This window comes from Heloderma suspectum, chromosome 2 (genome assembly GCF_057233095.1).
Source record: "Heloderma suspectum isolate Gila_16-S chromosome 2, 16-S_ref, whole genome shotgun sequence".
Taxonomy (NCBI): domain Eukaryota; kingdom Metazoa; phylum Chordata; class Lepidosauria; order Squamata; family Helodermatidae; genus Heloderma; species Heloderma suspectum.
The window spans coordinates 80,277,982-80,296,584 of record NC_139459.1 but is presented as its reverse complement, the minus strand read 5'-3'; the positions used below and the strand labels follow the sequence as shown (position 1 = coordinate 80,296,584).

The window sequence follows — 18,603 nt, the reverse complement described above, 5'->3', positions numbered from 1 at the left end:
GAAACGGATGCTAAAGAAGATTTATACCGATTTATACAAGCACATGCTGTGTAACCCTTTGTAGCTCTATCCCCCTTGAAACGACTAGTACAAGCAGGGTGTGATACCACCATCACTTCTACAAGCTCTATACTTTGGTTAGCGCGTCAGATCAAATGGTGGAGTTGATTCTCCCAATATCCAAGCCTGCCCTTAATTTACAATTGAGTTGGTGGTTGTCTTGGTTGCCCCATATTCGGTATAAACACTTACTCATGCTGTGCCATTATAGTAATGAAATGCTGAGGTGCAGAGTCACCCTGAAGTAGTTCTACTTGCTTCAGTTACTCAACGGAACTTAGAATCAAGGCACTTAAAATGATAAAAGGGATTATTTCCCACAAAGCCATGTCGTTTCCATTCCAGTTATGGGTACAGAGTAGAGCGTCTAACATGAATTATGAGTAGGAATGCAATGCCAGGGAGTGATGGCTATTTCACATTAATCAATCCCAAGTAAATTACAGTCTTGGTACAATAAAATGGTTGTTGGTATCCTCTGAAATAATGGCGATTAATCTGAATCCGGAATAAAGCTGTAGTCTAAACTCCTTGGAGTTTGAAAACTGGATCTGTACCATGGGCTTCTATAGCCAAACCCTGATATAAACATGGGAACCTTCATTCAGATACTTTTCTGGAACATGCAGTCTAGCTCGTCTCTGAGTATGTGTTCTCTATCTTACAGCATTGCTCCAGTGCTAACTGCCATGAAAAACTGTTTATAAAAGCTAAATGCTATGTTAACTCCCTCCATGTAAAAATGTGTTGTTTGAAAATATGAATGTCATTTTTGGAGCCTTAGGGTAAAATTTTATTTCACAGCTCTCTTGTTCCCATACCATGTAAAAAAGAGATTAATGTCTGAAATTTCAACTGTATTTGTTTTACAAATTTGTTTGACTCCCTTGAGAAGAATTGTCTTATATCGTTTGAAGGCTGGCAATTCCATTGCAATGACCTCTTGTGTTATAATTATAGCAAGAGGACCCGCATGTAGCCAGACAAAGTGAATGTTAATGGTTTCACTTAACTGGCTTTGTTGTTTTTATTTATATATATATATATATATATATATATATATATATATATATAAAGTACTATTCCATTTAGCGTATGTACCTGGCATCAACTCTGCTGACACTTCTCTATAGAAACTTTTGTAAATAATACAATATACGTGGCTTTTATAAACATTAGAGATCCTTTCACATAGCTTCTTTTTTGGAACATAAAAACAAAACAAAAGCCACTTTCCCTTAACATCCATCTTTGTGACACCACAGAAGATATGTAATATTCACTACTTATCATCCAGACTTCACCAAATTCATATACATTTTGTTAATTATGTTTATATAATATAAGCAAATGAAGTAGTATTGGCATTGGCGGGGACCAAGGGGTTGGTGGAGGGCAGGCACCTGCCCTCCCCCCAAGTGCTGGACTCCTGTGGAGTTTTAAAACTTAACTCTATCAAAATCAACAGGATTTACTTCATATGAAATACATTTAGGATGTGAGCATTAGTTATTCTCTTTCAGAAATCTAACATGTGGGACACTTGCTGGGGCCAGACATGGTTAAAGCGTTCAGCTAACATGAGACTCAAGAGTGCTTCCACTGTTGCACAAGGTCTGGATTATACAGTCATGAACGAGGAAAGCAGTATCATAACAACTCCTATCATAAGAACTGCTAGACTGGAAATGGAACTAGCTATCTCTGGAACAAGATTTTCAAGGCATCCAAACTATCAGGTAATGTACATACATTTCCCATATGGGAGCTGACTCTCAGTTACGGTAACTAAGGGTTGGATCCAACTTCACTATTCTGCCAGTGGAACAGATACTGCTGGTGGAACAGAACTGCAGCCTCACCTTCCCTGCCCACAGGCCCTGTATGTCCTCTGAATCTGCTCTGGATGGTTGGGGGACTCTCTGGAGCCAATTTGAAGGGCACACAGGAGAGAGAAGAGGACAGGGAAGTCCTGTTCTGCCAGCAATATTCATTCTGCTGGTGGAATGGCGAAGTTGGATCCAACTCTATATCAGCACATTAAGAGAGCTATGAGATAAATATCATAGTGTCAGCAAGCTCTTCCTTGTGCGATCTAGTGGTAGAATCCTTACACACACACACACACACACACACTTTTTGTGTGTGTGACTTTTCTCATTTTAGGTGATTTTGTTGGAGGAGACTGGTTTTTTCCCCTGGTACTCTTCACATCTGCGCAGATAGTACATGGTTAAATTATATCCTGCATGTATGTCTTTTGCTATTTTTCTCATTACATTTAAAATGGGTGCAAATAAACAGAAGGGCCAGCCCTATGAGATTTATGCTAAATAAGTTGGTAATATAGGAAGCCCTGCTGACTCAGACCAAAGGGGCATCTAGTCCAGCATCCTGCTCTCCTCCGTGCTAACCAGATGCCTCCAGGGAGCCCTCAATGGTCTGATGAATGAGGTCCACTGTCCACTGGTGCAATGTGGCATCACATGAGTTTTGTCCATGCTGATTGTTTTGCCGTATTTGTATCCATTTCCCATATTCACATTTGCTGCTGCTAACAGTGACCCAGTCTGCACATCATGCGCAATTCCTGGGAATTGGTCTGGCCATCCCGGAGCGAGTGAGTGCACGGCTTCCTGCCCACTCACTACTTCCACTTTCCAAAGCCCAGCAATCACCGATGGTTTGTTAACTCTTGGTTGTTCAACTCCTAAACAACCCAGAGGTCCTGGGATCAGATGTCACAAAACAACCCAGGAACAATTTGTTCCTGGGTCGTTTCAGAAAGTGGAAGTGGCGAGCAAGCACGAGGCAGTCAGCTCACACACTCCCAAGCAGCCACACCAATTCCTGGATTGTTCAACCCAGGAATTGAGCATTACATGCAAACTGTGTCAGAGTGTGTGTGCCACTGTGGCTCTCCAACAATTTTTAGTGTGGCGGTTTTGCTAGATATGTGAGGTGACCGCACACAGAGATTCTCAGTGATAGAATGAGAAGAAAATTAGAAATTGTATTGGAGAGGAATAAGAAAGAATGTTTGAGTTGGTGTATACATTGGAAAAATGTAAAGTACTTGCTGCCTTAACATCAGCTGACAAAACAATTGTTTCCAGAGCTTGATACTCCTGAATTCTCACACAAAGCAGTAGGAAACTTGAACAAGGCCAAAGAATTTAAGGTTTGGCAGGAAGGAAAAGAATAAGAAAAAAAAACAAACATAACTTGTGTTTGGCTGGGTCAAATCCCTTTTTTCCCCTTATTGAAATAGAGATGTTAATGACAGACATGATAATAACAGCAGCCAAGCAGGAAGAGAGATCTCAAAAATTCTAATCAGCCATGAGTAACATGACTCCCTTCTCTGTAAGTGCAGACCCTGAGAAATCTTTGCTCAGAAGCTCCACCCAAATGAAATCTGTATTAATGAGTATTACTCTTAGTGGTGGACAATCTAGAACGCAAGACTGGGATGTATTGTTTCTTGCACTGAATCCTGTATAAGTCAGGTTTTAATTGGCATGTTCTGAATTGTGCATTGAGGGCAAAAGTTCAAAAGGAGAGAGCACTTTCCTTGCTCTTGTCATTGTCAATGCACAGACAGTGAGCTGTTCATCAAGTACTGATGATAATGACTGACTATTGCAGTGGCGCTTTCATGGAAACTATGTGCACTGCAGGTTCATGGAGCTGCTATGTACTGGCCATGTTATATTCCACTCTGATGGCTACCGCCAGATGGCAAAATCCTTTTAGGTGTTAAAACTTGCCACACAGTTCTGCAGATTTTCCCTGCACTAGCCTTCCCAAACCTGGTTTGGCCTACAACTTCCATCAGCCCTAGCCAGCATTACCATTGGTGAAGGATCATGGCAGTTGCAGTCTAAAACATCTGGAGGTCACCAGGTTGAGGAAGGCTGCTTTACACCATTAGATACGTTTAAGCAAAAGTGCTGTGGGCAAAATCAAGATGACCTGTATGGAAAGTCACTACACCATCCTTCTCCAACCTGATGCCCTCCAGATGCATTGGACTGCAATTCCCCATCACTCCCAGCCAGCATGCCATCCAGGGATGATGGGAGTTGAAGTCCAACACAATGTGCCAAATTGGGGAAGACTGCGTTACACAATAAATAATGCTGTGGACACCATGTGGAGGACACTTTTGAGAGCACCATTAACCATAGAGGCCTGTTTGTTGGGCACACATGAGAAGGCTTTCTTCTGTATTGCTCCCAAACTCCGAAATGTGCTTCCTCAAGTATTATACTTGGCTCCCATCCTCTTGACTTCTAGAAAGGGTGTGAAAACACATCTTTTTAATTTAGCTTTTTCAATTATGAAATTGTTTTAATATTTTACTGTTTTTAACATTGTTTTGATCACATAAAGGTTTTAATGTTTTAAATTGTTGTACGCCTCCTTGATGGCTTTTTTTTTTTTTTAGCAAATAAGGTGGCATATAAATGTTAATAATAAATACCATAAAATAATTTGTTGGATTAATCAAGCCATTTTTAAAGTGTACTTATGTTTGCCTTATCTTACCCTGTTTTAGAAAAATTACATTACCTTTCGTACAGGTTCAGTGAAATTAAACATTATTGGCTTGTACACGTCGACATGCCTGGATTTTGATCTGGGAATGGCACCAAGATTGGCCCACATTTTCCCCCTTGAGTTAAATAGGAAAAATTATTATCTAATGTTCTTATTTTGCCTTTTTGTGGCTTACCCTGATCCTACTGTAGTTACTTATGGGTGATTCTCACTATATATTTTGTACTTTGACATGGGTAACCCATATACAGCACAGAAACTTCCCTCTGGTTGAGCCTGAATCTGGCACATACCCGTTGGAAAAGTCTGAAACTTTTTTCTTATCTGACTGACACCTGACAACTCATCATGTCATGCCATCGAGTCTTTGAGAGAATATATTTGTAAATCACTTTATATATGGCTGGCCTTGGAGACTACAGCCAGCATAGACTGCTATGGCCTGCTATCAATTGCCTCAGTGGTGGTCTGTCAGAGGCTGCATGCTGCTGGTGGGTGTGGCCAAAGTCACCTGTACGCAGGCCTGAGTAGGTGGGGTCACCCCTTTTAATCTCTTTTCGCCACCCCCTTTTATCTCTCTCTTTCTGCTATCCCCTTTTCTCCCCCCCCCCCACCCTGCACAGGACAGGAGAAAGACAGATCCCTCTTACCAGAAGTCTGAAATGATTGCTTGTAATGAGCTTTTGAAATTCAATCACGGGCCACATGAAATTAGGCTGAGGACTGCACATAGCTCACCCCAGCTCTAAAGCCACAGATGCTTTCAATGCTATATAGCTGATGTTCTGTGTCTCAGCTTCTATCATCAAAAAAATCATCCCATGCCCTAGAATATCAATGCACAATAGATCAGGAGGCTGATGTACACAAACACACCACAGAGGTAGTCTCAGCAATGGCTCAACAATGAATGCCCTTGCCTTGAACACATCAAAATCCAAACCTGACCACTGTCCAGAATTGATATAACCCTTAAGACTCCATTCAGGAAACATGCCTGAATAGGAAACCTAAACCCTGTAGGGGGGTGTGTGAAGGGTGTTCCCACCCTTGCTGCATTGCGCAGCAAAGACTGAAGGGGCTTCTACTCCCCTTCACTTAAACACGAGTAGGCCTCCACGTGACCAGGAACCCTGATAGAGGGCTTCTTCACATGGAGCTTTTATCCTGCTGTTGGGATGGCTCTGTCACAGAAGTTTGCAGGCTCTTTAGATGACAGCGTTACCCTCCAGGGTATATCCCACCATTTCCCCCAGCCTATCCCATGTTTTCCTCAAATGCAAAAAAATGTATTTTTTGCAGCCCACGGAACAGGAGTGCCATCAACTCCCTGTGAAATTCTCCAATAGCAGAAGAAACCAGCTGTGGGCATTTGTTTTCAGTTGTTGGGGGTGCGGTCAGGATGATGAAAGCATTGAGAATGGGCTGCAGGGCATGTCCTGAGCGGGGTTTCAGGGAAGAGACCAAGCAGATTTGACAGGTGGGAGGGCTTGTGCTTTCTCCCTTCCTTGCAAGAAGGGGAGGGTGCACGGTTTGAGTGTGAACCCTGCCTCCGCTCAAGTCTTGCTGAGGAAGGAAAGTTCTGCACCCAATCCTCCCCATCACCGCCAATTTTCCCCTTTGTTTCAAGGCGACCCCTCTCCCAAACTGCCCAAATCATGGCCATAGCTCAGGGTGCCACCTGCTCAGCAACAGCAGCACCAGACGGCCCCAAAGAAGTGCATTTCTCTCAAACCACATGTCTTCCATGTAAATGCTTGAGCACATCTCTTGATTGGAGGGAGAAGAGGGTAAAATGCTTCCCTGCAATGAAGGGAGACAGAACTCATCCCCCACCCCACCAAGCTCAGAATCAACGTCCTCTGTTGATTCAGAGCACCCCATCAAGTCCAAAGGGGCTTACTCCCAAGTAAGTGTGCTGAGGGTTGCAGAGTTGCAGCATCTCAGTCCCCATCCACCAGTAGCGTGCAAGGGGAGGGAAAGGGGCAGGAACCAGGGAGGAATTATCACTGTACCCCAAGCAGCATCACCACCTCCATGAGAAGGACAGAAATGAAAAATAGCGCGGCATGGGACAGCCATCTAAAGAGAACGACCCAGTCCTGCAGTGAGACTGAATAGGGAAAGAACTGGCATTGATGTGGAATTCTCCGCCTGTGTGATGGAGCCCAAAGTATGGACACAAGTAGAAGGCCTCCTCAGACCTTGCCACTGTGATACAAGTACATATCTTCAAGAAGCCTGTCACTGTTAGTTCCTCTTTCCTTTCTGGAGGTCGGGGCGGGGCCTCTTCCCTATTCTCTTCAGGTAGACTTTGGAGCCAGCCAGTCTGCTGTTGGCTCCTCAGGAGTTAGTTTCTTCTCATGAATATGCAATGAAGACAGCTGTTGTGGGAGCTTCTGGGTCTGAAGTGTATTACCTAGAGGGCAGGTCCTAGGCTTGGATTGCAAGTAGAGCTGGTAAGCTCACCCCCCCCCCCCCGCACAAACACACACACACATTAATCATGGCCAAGGGCCATTACTGCCACTCAACACAGGAAAGTCAGCGACAGGGAGGGAGGGGGCAAGGCAGCATGTGCCCCCTACCCAGGTTCAGATTTCCTGTTCAGATATAATGGGCATCTCTACACCAGCCTAGAATCCTGCATTTAAAACGGGTCTTTCTGCTTCCATTTTAAATGCAGGATCACAACAGATTCCCTTTACATGTGCATCCTTCTCTGTAGATGGCCATTCCCATAGCATTATGTTTCCCTGAGGAGGCATTACACACACTCCAGGTTCAGTGATACTTGCTCCTGGGTTCCTGCCCCTTTCCCTCCCCTTGCACATTACTGGTGGATGGGGACTGCCACGCGGACAGCCCCCCCCCATCTCCCCAGGCCCGCCTCCCTCTTCCATGCTTTTGGCCAGTCCCGCTGCTCAGCCCCTCTGCTGGTCCTCCGCTCTGCCGCCCCCCCCTCACCAGGCTGAGAATGGCGAGGAGCCAAAATGGCTCAGGCACGGGAAGGCTGAACGCCCATCAGACCTTCGTCACCACCTTTGACATCATGACCATGCCCCCAACAACCACACTTAGCGCTTCATTCACACTAGGGGAGAAATACACAGGGAGGACATGGCGCTCCATTTGCACAGATCTGGAAAAATACCCAATTTTTTCCGTTTGAGGAAAACACGGGATAGGTGGGAGGAAATAGTGGAATAATGACTGGACAACGACGATGTCATATAATGGACCCACAGAATTCAGTGAGTGAGCAACTGTGAATGCACAATAAACTTGAGGTGTTGTTGTTGTTCAGTCGTTCAGTCGTGTCCGACACTTCGTGACCCCATGGACCATAGCACACCAGGCCTTCCTGTCCTGCGCTCTCTCCCGGAGCGTGCTCAAGTTCATATTCATTGCATCAGTGATGCTATCTAGCCATCTCATCCTCTGCTGTCCCCTTTTCCTTTTGCCTTTAGTCTTTCCCAGCATCAGGGTCTTTTCCAGAGAGTCAGTTTTCTCTTCGCATTAGGTGGCCAAAATATTTGAGCTTCAGCTTCAGTATCTGTCCTTCCAATGAGCAGTCAGGGTTGATTTCCTTTAGGATGGACTGATTTGACCTCCTTGCAGTCCAGGCGACTCTTAAGAGTCTTCTCCAGCACCACAGTTGGAAAGCATCAATTCTTCGGTGCTCAGCCTTCCTTATAGTCCAGGTCTCACAGCCATACGTTACTACTGGGAAAACCATAGCTTTGATTATGCGGACCTTTGTTGGCAAGGTGATGTCTCTGCTTCTCACTATGGTGTCTAGGTTTGCCATAGCTTTCCTCCCAAGGAGCAAGCGTCTTTTAATTTCATGGCTACAGCCACCGTCTGCAGTGATCTTGGAGCTCAAGAAAATAAAATCTGTTACTGCTTCCATTTCTTCCCCTTCCATATGCCAGGAAGTGATGGGGCCAGATGCCATAATCTTAGTTTTTTTAATGTTGAGTTTCAAACCAGCTTTTGCACTCTCCTCTTTCACCCTCAACAAGAGGCTCTTTAGATCCTCTTCGCTTTCTGCCATTAAAAACTTGAGGTGTAGAGATCCCCAATGCCTCAACAGAGCTCTTGCTCAGATATGGGTTTGCTGGTGAGGGTTAAACCAGTACATATTTGGTTAGTTCTTAGTATCTTATATTTCACAGTGAGGTTTGTGTTAAGAGTCACTTTTTTAAAAAAGTGTTTTTAACAGCCCCAAGGTTGTAGGATGAATTGAGATAATCTAAAATGATGGTTTAATTAGCTAGGCAATTGTTGCTTTTTGGAGGCTGACTTTTTTTGTTATTTTTTTTCTTGCTGTTTGTTACTAGACACAGTTAGCTGTGGGTACATAATTGTGAAGTGGAAAATTGCTCCAGAGATCTGTGACGTAGATTCCTGAGAAACAAGTTTAAAAATGATTTGAAAATAAAGACCAGACCTTAGAACAATCATAAAACTTTAATCAGGTAATAAAAAAGGATTTCTTTTTCTTTCAAAATTCTTCAGTTGTGTAAAAGGATATTAGTGTTTGGAACATTTTCTGAACTTTATGCTTCCCGTTACGGTACAAACATAAGAGATGTAAAGCGGGGTCTGGGGGCCCTTAAAAACGTAGTACTAAACTACTATTGGTTTCAGCATATGACAAAAGTGGGAAATATGACTGAGCCACTGTGAATAGAATGGCAATTTTTGCACAGCAGTGCAGGCCATTTAAATATGGGCTTGTGGAAGTATACAAAACTGGATGCTTCTGCTTGTAGCAACAGACTTCATACAGCCACTTTGCCACAAGCAGGAAGCTGCCATAAGTTAGAAAAAATGGTGACCACAAACTGAGATCATGGCCTTGGGATACTAAGGCACAGTTCTGGTCATGTTTAGACAGAAAAAAGTCCTACAACTGAGAGTCTAAATATGCATAGGGCTGCACCCTAAGTCATTCTTGCCAGTGAGTCCTTGATTGTCAAACCACTTAGGGTGCAACTGTACACATACGTACCTGGGAGTAAGCCCTACTTAACCAAGTGGAGCTGACTTCCAAGTAAATGTGCCTAGGATTCTGCTGCATATGTAGGGGAAAAAACATGTACGCAGGTAAAGTTCAGTAGAAGTAACAACCTCCGATATGCAGACAATACCACCCTAATGGCAGAAAGCGAAGAGGATCTCAAGAGCCTCTTGTTGAGGGTGAAAGAGGAGAGTGCAAAAGCTGGTTTGAAACTCAACATTAAAAAAACGAAGATCATGTCATCTGGCCCTATCACTTCCTGGCATATAGAAGGGGAAGAAATGGAAGCAGTGACAGATTTTACTTTCTTGGGCTCCAAGATCACCGCAGATGGTGACTGTAGCCATGAAATTAAAAGACGCTTGCTCCTTGGGAGGAAAGCTATGGCAAACCTAGACAGCATAGTAAGAAGCAGAGACATCACCTTGCCAACAAAGGTCCGTCTAATCAAAGCTATGGTTTTCCCAGTAGTAATGTATGGCTGTGAGAGCTGGACTATAAGGAAGGCTGAGCGCCGAAGAATTGATGCTTTCGAACTGTGGTGCTGGAGAAGACTCTTACGAGTCCCCTGGACTGCAAGGAGGTCAAATCAGTCCATCCTAAAGGAAATCAACCCTGACTGCTCATTGGAAGGACAGATAATGAAGCTGAAGCTCCAATATTTTGGCCACCTAATGCGAAGAGAAAACTCCCTGGAAAAGACCCTGATGCTGGGAAAGACTGAAGGCAAAAGGAGAAGGGGACGGCAGAGGATGAGATGGCTAGATAGCATCACGGATGCAATGAATATGAACTTGAGCACACTCCGGGAGAGAGCGCAGGACAGGAAGGCCTGGCGTGCTATGGTCCATGGGGTCACAAAGAGTCGGACACGACTGAACGACTGAACAACAACAACAACATAGATGAGAAAGCTGGTGCATACAGTGGCCTGGTCCATCAATATTTTATGGTTGCAGAACACCACTTTATACATGGCACATCCCCATTCAATTGAGTGGAAAGGGCAGCTTCGCACATGGGTAACATTGTATGTGTGTTGTGTTCCTTCTTTAAGAGGCAAGCCCAGAAGGCCTCAGTGTTTGCAGGCCATGTGAGATAAATAGAAGGGAATGCTTTCACTTTTGGACAGAAGTCACTAGGGGCAGTTGGGCCTGTGTAATCTCCTGAATGGCCAGGACAATCCTGGGCCTATATTTGTCAAGTCCCTTGGTTCTCTCCCTTTGCAATCAACACACTCTAAGATACCAGGCTTCAGGCTCACTACTTTATTAGTTAACGACCAGGCTCTTTACAAATGCAAATCCTCGGAGACTCTCAGGCTACAAAGGAAAACAGCTACTCCACACAATTACAAATATCAGTAGAGGAGCCAAGTGGGAATCAGAGGTTGCCAGCAGTTTGAAGCAAGAACTTGCCATCCAGAATAACTTGGGAGGGTGCCCCTCCCTTACAGTTGTGCCCTCCTACGTAGGCAATCACGCATAGCTAACCGGGTGGAACGTCTGAGCTCCGCCTCTAACTTTTCCCGCTTCGCTCTGAGCAGGACTCTAGCATCCTTCAGGTCACACCCCACACTCTCCTCCTCCTCCGAGACCTGAGTTCTCACAAGGAGGGGGGACCTTCAGGTCGAGCCATCTGTGTGCCAAGTTCCTGAGAAGAGTGTCTAGCCATATCTGAGCTCACTAGGGAGGAAACCTCCCCCTGTTCTGGCTGTTCCCATTCTGAGTCTGAGCCGCTAACTATCTCCACTCACTTAGAATCATTTCTGACAATATGACTGTAGCAGTTACCAAACACAATTGTTCAGTTGTGTATGCTTCTCTTACAAGAGGAGTTTCTGTAAGTTATAATAAATAGCTGTTGAGTCTGAAGACATCTGCTGTGTGTTGCTGTTTACCATATACAAAAATGTGTAAAACTCTCTTCACAGGTGGCTCCACAGGGTGTAGAAGCCCACCTCATCCCTCCTCCACTTTTGCATGCAAAATAGGTTTTGAAAATGAAATAGGTTTTCCATTATTATGCACTAGTCCGTCAGAAAATGCTCACTACTGCCAGCACCAGAAATCATAACTGAATCATAAACTGGAATTTAAAATGAGGCTGCAATCTGAAACATACTCACTTAAAAGTTAACTCCATCAAAATCAAAGGAACTTACCTGGAAGAAAATGTGCTTAATATAAGAACATTAATATTAAATATAATGTTCTTTCTCTTTCAGAAATCTAACGTGGGACAAAGCTTGCCCATGCAAATACAGAGCTTGCCTGTGCCACACACCCCCCCTCCATATTTTTCCCCTAGTCCTATTTAGAATCTAATGAGGCACCCACTCAGATGCCTTGTGTGGGTATTAGAAGATACATGGGGCTTTGGCTCAGGATAACTGAGTATTGTTTAAAGTACAGCCTTTAAAGTACTGAGAAGAGGTGAACAGAATCTGTCCATCACATCTTTCATTTAAAATCTAGTCTTAGAACTGAGCCCCCCTTTTCAGAAATATCTATATTTGAATGGGTGCTTCTGCATAATCTATTAATGGAATATGATTAAATAAGAATATATTTAGAGGACTTTGAATTGGTTTGCAAACAAACAAGAGAAACATATGTGAGCCAAATTAATCTAATAATTTATTTGCAATGAATAATACAACCAACACACTTCCTATCTGTGTACAGTGGGGTGGCTGACGTTGCAGGCAACAATGATAGCCTGATGATCAACCCTCAAAAGTATTGTCCTCTGCCCATGATTCAAACTTTTATATAGTAATGGAAATGGAACCTTAAATTATTGCTGGGTGGCTGATTGGAAGTTGCTGTACCTGTTTTCAAAAATGTTGTAAGTAAAAATTGATGGGATTTTGAAAATGGAAAACTATTGTATGAAAGTCTTTAGCAATGAGAGAGCTCACTGGAATAGGGCCATAAACTGCATTTATTTGAGTCAATTTTGCATTAATCAGTGTGCCTTGAAGATTACGTTCCCTGTTTTTATATTTAGTGGTTCATATATTATAAAAAGTGCCTTTAAGTGTTTTGAAGAAACACATTAAAAATCCACTGTAGTGCCTTGGCAGCTGACAATTTTAATATATAGCAGGTACAACTTGCCTTTGAAATCTGAGTAATCTGTAGGGAGGCTATTATTTTAATCCTTTAAAAAAATAGTCAAAAGCCAAAGACTAAATTCATTACATTCAAAAATAATAATGAACATTTTTCAGTAAATCCATGAAGAAATAAGATTCTTAGGAGTGTAACTGTGTTATGTAAATTGCCTTCTTTTTCAAAAAGGAGAAGATAGAAGTTTGCTTCAACTATTTACTGGTTAGTGTGTGAAAAATGGCAAGAGGCTGAAAATATGTCACATGTGTATAAAGCTAACAGCAAATGTCTGTTCTCCAAGACAGATAGCCCCCTTGGCAATTTTATTAATGAAATCCAAAACCACAGAAAACCGAATTCAGCTGAATAGCCACAGGTTTGAAGCTTTGTCCACAGCTTGCACCTTGTTCCTGAAATTAATTATACCCACAAGAAAGAGAGCCCTCTCCATATCACAGTTTTAGTTCTGAGAAAGTCTTTGAGGAGTAGTTCTGACACCAGGTGCTATACTTGTCCCTATTTACCAGAAACATTCCTTGTTTCCTGCTACCTATCAGCCAACAGGAAACATATACAATATTTTTATGGATTTCAGGTTGGTCTGAACAACCTTTCAAGGCTCCCCTCCAGCTCACTTCTTCTGACTGCAAAAGGTTCAGGATTTTAGTGGGAAGCCATCCTCTCCCCTTCACCCAGAGACATGTAGTTTGGCCAGATCTTGTCCAGACATGTCCTGAAAGTTACCTGATTACTCCTCCTTTCTCCTACTAGGCCAAAGGGAGAGGTCTAGCCTAGCCTGCTGTTTTGAAGCAGTTTGTCCTGATGTTTATAGGGAAAGGCCATAGCCATATACACACGCACGCACACGTGCACACCTAAACTTTATATCACAGAGATGCCATAAGTCTCCAGTGACCTGATTCTAAAGAAAGCAACTCTGTGTCAAAACACCTACACCCCTGGAATTGTCAACCACTTGGAGATTTAGAATGTACAGAGGTGGGACAATATATTTTCTCCTGCAGAGCAAATAGCAGCATGGGGGAGCAATTCAGATTGGGAAGACAGCAAAGTGAAGGAAAAGGGGGAGGGGTGTTAAAAACAAACAAACAGCACGGTGGTCCCAGTTTGGTCCCAATTATCTCATTGCAACAACAGTGGGAGTCCTGGGGCCGATCTACACTTACAGGTTTTTTCGCTTCCAATGAGGTTTCACTGCCCGTCTTTCACACTACGCAGTAGCCACCTCAAATTGGAACTGGAATTTCCTGTTTCCGTGCTCCCACTTTCAATACCCTGATATCCCGGTATTTCCCCTTAAAGTGCTCTGATTTTCCACCTTCGTTACCATATCTGGTCGTAGTCCCCTCCCCTGCCTGTCCATATACGGCTGTGTTTGTATTTCCCTCCTGTCCAATCACAGCTCTCGACGGCCCCATGTCGTCTTCTGGCTACTGATTGCATAGCTTCCTCAGCACTCAATGTTTCCTCAGCAACAAGCAAAGGGCTGGATGTGTGCGCGCTTGTCTGATCTCGGAAGCTAAGCAGGGTGGGCCCGGTCAGTAGTTCAATGGGCGACGGCCTGGGAATCAGGCTTCCTGCATTGAGCAGGGGGTTGTTCTGTCCTTTCAAATGAGACTTAAGTTTTACCCCCTTCTATCCCCTGCTTCGGATTTTTTTTTTTAATTAAGGCGTTATCTTCGAAGAATCATGGCTTCTCCGTTATTTTTTTTTTTCTAATTCAGGCATGATCTTCGAAGATTCGAAAATTCGAAGATTTTCAAATGTTTTAAGAAAAATTTGAAATCTGATTTAAGTTTTTAAAAATCCAATTTAAATCAAAACAATCGATTTTTAATTTTTTAAAAAAAACATTGATTTTTATCAACCCTGCTTCCCATTGTGCTAGTGGTGTATCCTGCTAGTGCGCAGGCAGCAATGGATACTGCCCTTTGCCATTCATGCATCTGATGAAGTGGACAGTGTCCACAAAAGCTTATGCCAGAATAAATTTGTTAGTCTTTAGGGTGCCATAAGATTCTTAGTAGTTTTTGCTGCAACAGACTTACACAGCAAACCCTCTGGATATAATTTTTGAGAATTCTTGAAGAGGTGAAGTGCTGAGAGGATGAAGCTGGGCATCCCTATCTTCAAAAAGGGAGGGAAGAAGATCCAGGCAGCTGACCAGACAGCTTGGCACTGATACCTGGGAAATTCTAGAACCAATAATTAAGCAGTCAGTCTGTGAGTGTTTAGGAAAGAATGTTGTGATTGCAAGAGCTGGTACAAGTTTCTCAAGAACAAGTCATACTAGAATAATTTTTTCTCCTTTTCTGATAGAGATTCTAGCCTGGTAGATCAAGGGAATGCTGTGGAAGTAAAATATCTTGATTTCAACAAGACATACAACAAGGTTCTTGGGGAATATCATGGGGAACCTTGATAGATATTCTGTTACTAGGCTAAATGTTGGTACTGTTACGTGGATTGGGAGCTGGTTGATGGATCACAACCAAAGAGGCTCATCAATGGCAACTTGTCAAACTGGACAGAAGTGACAAGTGGGGTCCTGCAGTGTTTTTCAGCCTTTTTACAAGTGTCTTGGAATGAGGAATAGAGGGGATATTAATGAAATTTGCAGGTAACCGCAAACTGGGAGGGGTAGCTAATACCTTAGAAGACAGAAACAGGCTTCAAGATGAATATAAAGTTCTGTATTTAGGCAGGAAAAATGAGGTGCACATATATAGGATGGGTGACTCCTGACTTGTGGAAGCTAAAAAGGCTAAAACAATTCTAGGTTGCATGAACAAAAATATAGTATCTAGATCACAGGAAGTAATGGTACCAGTCCATTTTGCTTTGGTGAGACTCCATCTGTGCTTTGCTTTAGTCAAAGCTCCTATGAGGAAAGCCCAAAGGAATTTAACCTTTTAGCCTGGAGAAGAGACGATTAAGAGGTAATATCATTGCTATCTTCAGATATTTGAAGAGGTCTCACATAGATGATAAAGCAAATTAGTATTCTGTTGCTCCAGAGCGTAGGCCCCAATTACAAGAAAGGGCATTTTGACTAAACATCAGATTCACTTGGAAGGTGGTGAACTTCTGGAAACATTAGAAGTTTTTAAGCAGAAGCTGGATAGCCACCTATGAAGGTTGCTGTAGCAGTGGACTCCATGACGTCTCCAGCACAGAGAAAAACAAAAGGGCGGGACAATGACATCAGTGGGCATGGCCATGCCCACTAACGTCATCCAGCCCATGGCTTAGAGGGCAAGGATACACTGCAGTGTTTTGTTTCCCATCCTGCTAGTTATAGTATTCACCTATGTAAGAAGGACTGTTCTGGTCTGCTCACAAACATTTCTAGTGCTCATGCCACCACCATCAGTGCCAAACGTGTGAGGATTGTGCCAACAAAATTAAATCAACAGCACACTGATTGCCTCAGCTCAGTGCCATTTCTTTAATTAGGTTTTTGAGTCTCATGTTTGGTTTTTCTTCTGATTCCATGTAAGCTGGTTTTGTTCCTCTCTGGTTATTATACCCCATGGATCATGTCCTACAGCGTTTAGTCTTTACTCAGGCGAAATGCCCGTCAGGGTTTCAGGAGGACTTGTGCCAGAAAACAGACTATACAAGGAGTTACATTCACTCATGGAAAGATCTTTATATCTTGCATTTCCCTGTAACAATCATTGATAGATCATAATTTGAAGGAAACTAATAAAAATCCTTCCAGATATATACATTTGTTTTACACCAAGAGGATTTCTAAGTAATGAATGCATAGCAAAGAAATACAGTATATGTAATATATTAGGAGAAGGCAGTAGGTAAACAAGCTCTGTATGGGAGTAGGCCTGTGTGAACAAATGGGGATTTATTTCAGAACAGGACCACACAAACTCAGTCTATGACAAACCTATATATGCGGAAGATTGTAATTCATTACGTTCAGTAAAATTATCAGTATTTAGTTGGGCTCCTGACCCACAGCAACAGTATGAAAATGCAGTATTTTTATTACACATGCAATATGAATGGCTCTCGGAAAAGAGAGATTCGGGCAGTGCAAGCCTATGCACATTTACTCAGAAGTAAGTCTCGCTGTGTTCCATGGGACTCTCGGGTAAGTGTGCATGGAAATGCAGCCTTACAGAGCAATCCTGGTGGGGGCAGAGAAAGCTCACACCAGCAGGGAGGAAGCGGTGGCACTTGTACTCCTTTACTTTCCTATTCCAGATTTCTTTGTTTGTGATTTACTTCTTATTGGTACCAATGGGAGGGAAATTATGCATGCCAACTCCAGGGCCAACATACATCCCTGCCCCACATCAGGGGAGTGTCATGCGACTGGGAGGGCTTTGGATCCTGTGGTCTTCCCTGATCCACCCATGACACACAACACAATTTGTTAGGGATGGCGGAGAATTTCTCCCCGAAACTTCGGGGGGCCGAGCGCCAACGTGTTCGGCCCCCCGAACAAGTTTCGGGGAGAAATCCTCCGAACCCCCCCGCCCCCCCCCCGGGACGGGACTTACCTTCACCAAATGTCCCTCCTGGTGGCGGGTCCGGCCGGCGGTTCGGCAGGTGTTCGAGCGGGGCAGGAGCGGCAGCCGGTCTTTCGACCGGCTGCCGCCGCCGCCATTGCAATCAAAGAAAAAAAAAACACGCCCCCTGATAGGCTACGTGACGATTCACGTAGCCTATCCCGGCTAGATTTGCAAAGTCAGCCGTGATAGGCTACGTCAATCGTCATGTAGCCTATCACGGGTGACTTTAAAAAAAAAAAAAAAAGCGCATACGGATAATGGCGGCCCCCATAGGGAGCCGCCATTCCCGTTCCTTATTTGGTCGCTGTAGTCTACGTAAATGTTTACGTAGACTACGGCGAAAATAAGGGCAACGCTATTTGCGTTGCCCTTATTTTCGCCGTAGTCTACGTAAACATTTACGTAGACTACAGCGACCAAATAAGGAACGGGAATGGCGGCTCCCTATGGGGGCCGCCATTATCCGTACGCGCTTTTTTTTTTAAAAGTCACCCGTGATAGGCTACGTGACGATTGACGTAGCCTATCACGGCTGACTTTGCAGATCTAGCCGTGATAGGCTACGTGAATCGTCACGTAGCCTATCAGGGGGAGTTTTTTTTGTTTTTTTTTAAGCTTTCACGTTCGCGGCCGGGCGAGGCGGGAAGCCTCCCCCCCCGGCCTGAACTTCGCGGGGGGAGCAGCGAAGCCCCTCCCCCCCACCGCGAACGTCCTTCGACGACAGGTAAGGGACTTTCGTCCACCCCTACAATTTGTACCCTTTTTTGCCTTTACCAATGCCTGACTGGCAAGGTTGGTGGAAGTTTCCACAAGGACTGGGAGGGAGCATCCAAAGTCTGTTCTTTCCCTCTAAGGTTAGACCCCTCTCTCCTGGCCCTCCAAGGGGGAGTTCTAAACAAACATATGGCTCCTGGGTCACCCTTCCCTTGGATCATAAGACTGTAACCTTACAGCCTTTCTAGATGATAGCTTTTGGTATAATAATTGTGAAGTTGTCATCAAGGTCCAAGTGTCCGCAGTGTTATATGTCTGTTCTGGGGATACTGCATTGTCTTGGCACTCAAACAATGTGAGGGACCACCTTCAGCCATATCAGCTTGCCCACACTTTAATTTCAGCAGCAGAGGCCCTTCTCACTTGCCCAGCTTTGAGGACAGCTATGTGAGCAAGTACATGAGAGAGGGCCTTTTCTGCAGTGGCTCCACACCACTGGAGTGGGTTGCCATTGGGGGTCCATCAGGGCCCATCATTGCAGACTTTTAGGAAGGTCCTGAAGACC

The 18,603-nt window shown here is 43.9% G+C and overlaps 1 protein-coding gene across 2 annotated transcripts in view; it reads left to right on the top strand.

The window, feature by feature from the left end:
* Positions 1-18,603, top strand: part of CEP120 (centrosomal protein 120) — a 156,424-nt gene that overhangs the window by 86,879 nt on the left and 50,942 nt on the right. For both annotated transcript variants that reach the window (XR_014787718.1, XR_014787717.1), the window contains one exon: positions 1,584-1,799. The gene's annotated coding sequence lies outside the window, so the exon portion shown is untranslated. The remainder of the gene's footprint in view (positions 1-1,583; positions 1,800-18,603) is intronic.